We start from the raw sequence: 2,022 nt of genomic DNA on the forward strand, positions 1-2,022 counted from the left end.
ACCCAAAGGAGTCTCAGAGCGGCTTACAAACTCCTTTCCCTTCCCCTCCCCACAACAGACACCCTGAGAGGTAGGTGGGGCTGAAAGAGCTCTGACAGAAACTGCACTTTTTCTAGAACAGGTCTTATCAGAACTAACTCCTTTCCCTTCCCCTCCCCACAACAGACACCCTGTGAAGTCAGTGGGGCTGAGAGCTCTGAGAGAAATGGCTATTTTTCAAGGACAGCTCTTATCATAACTATGGCTTGCCCAAGGTCATCCAGCAGCTGCAAGCGGAGGAGTCGGGAATCGAACCCAGTTCTCCCAGATCAGAGTCTGCGCACTCAACCGCTATGCCAATCCAACGCAAGCCTCAAACCATCACTTAAAAACAACAACAACAACACCGTTGAGGACTGCTGCAATCCAACGCTCTCCCCAAAAGCTAAAACGTTCACCAAAAATCCACACCGTCGGACTGCTTCCATCCAAGGCACTCCTGAAATCAACAGTTTTAGAAATCGCGAGGTGGGACTGCCCCTGGACCCAATGCAATGCACTCCTAAAATCAAACTGCCCTTTGGGGCCCCAGTTCCCATAGACCTCCCCATGGATGCCAGGTCCCTTCCCCCCCCCCCAGGCATGAGAGGGGCAGTGTTCCCTCTCAGCTGAGTCAGTGTGAGCCGGCTCACAGTTCTTTAGCCTCCAGGTCACAGATTTTTGTCTCCGCTCAGGAAGGAGGGCTCCAGAGCAGTGTTCCCTCTCAGCTGAGTCAGTGTGAGCTACCTCACAGTTCTTTAGCCTCCGGCTCATGCATTTTTGCCTTAGCTCAGGAAGGAGGGCTCCAGAGCAGTGTTCCCTCTAAGGTGAATCAGTGTGAGCTGGCTCACAGTTCTTTAGCCTCCAGGTCATGCATTTTTGCCTTAGCTCAGGAAGGAGGGCTCCAGAGCAGTGTTCCCTCTAAGCTGAGTCAATGTGAGCCGGCTCACAGTTCTTTAGCCTCCTGCTCACAGATTTTTCTCCCCGCTCAAGAAGGAGGGCTCCAGAGCAGTGTTCCCTCTAAGGTGAATCAGTGTGAGCTGGCTCACAGTTCTTTAGCCTCCGGCTCACGCTTTTATGTCTACGCGCAGGAAGGAAGTCTCCAGAGCAAACTAATGTATGCAGTGGCCCAATCGCTGGCTCACAACTTTCATGCCAGGAGCTCGCCGAGAGGAATTTTTGCTCGCAGGACTCCACAGCTTCGAGGGAGCGTCGGAGAGGGGTGTGTGTGTGAGAAAAAAGGTAAAGGTAAAGGTAAAGGTTCCCTTGCTTGAAAGCCAGTTGAGTCCGACTCTAGGGTTGTGGTGCTCATCTCCGTTTCCACGCCGAAGAGCCGGCGCTGTCCGAAGACTTCTCCGTGGTCCTGTGCAATGTTCCCTCTAAGGTGTGGAGACTTGTGAGCAAGAATCCTACTTTGTGAGCTGCTGGCCTTAAAGTGTTGAGCGAGCGATTGGGCTGCTGCATCAATCAGTTTTGCTCCGGAGCCCTCCTTCCTGAGCGGAGGCAAAAAGGTGTGAGCCGGAGGCTAAAAACCTGTGAGCTGGCTCACCCACACTCAGCTTAGAGGGAATGCTGGGTCATGTGGCCGGCATGACTGAACACCGAGGTGCACGGACCGCTGTGACCTTCCCACCGAAGTGTGAGAAAAAAAGGTAAAGGTTCCCTTGCTCGAAAGCCAGTCGAGTCCGACTCTAGGGTTGCGGTGCTCGTCTCCGTCTCCAAGCCGACGAGCCAGCGCTGTCCACAGACGTTTCTGTCCAAAGTATTCATTTCCTCCAGGGGAACTGATCTCTGTAGTCTGGATATGAGCTGTAATTCCGGGCCCCACCTGGAGGTTGGCATCCCTAGATCGCAGGCTTGCACCGAGGCGCACGGAACGCTGTTCCCTTCCCACCGAAAGTGGTACCTATTTATCTCCTTGCAATGTCTTGCTTTCGAACTGCTAGGTTGGCAGGAGCTGGAACCAGAGACGGGAGCTCACTCCGTCATGCGGCGCACTCGGGT

This window comes from Gekko japonicus, unplaced genomic scaffold, assembly GCF_001447785.1.
Source record: "Gekko japonicus isolate JY-2015 unplaced genomic scaffold, Gekko_japonicus_V1.1 scaffold2140, whole genome shotgun sequence".
NCBI lineage: Eukaryota > Metazoa > Chordata > Lepidosauria > Squamata > Gekkonidae > Gekko > Gekko japonicus.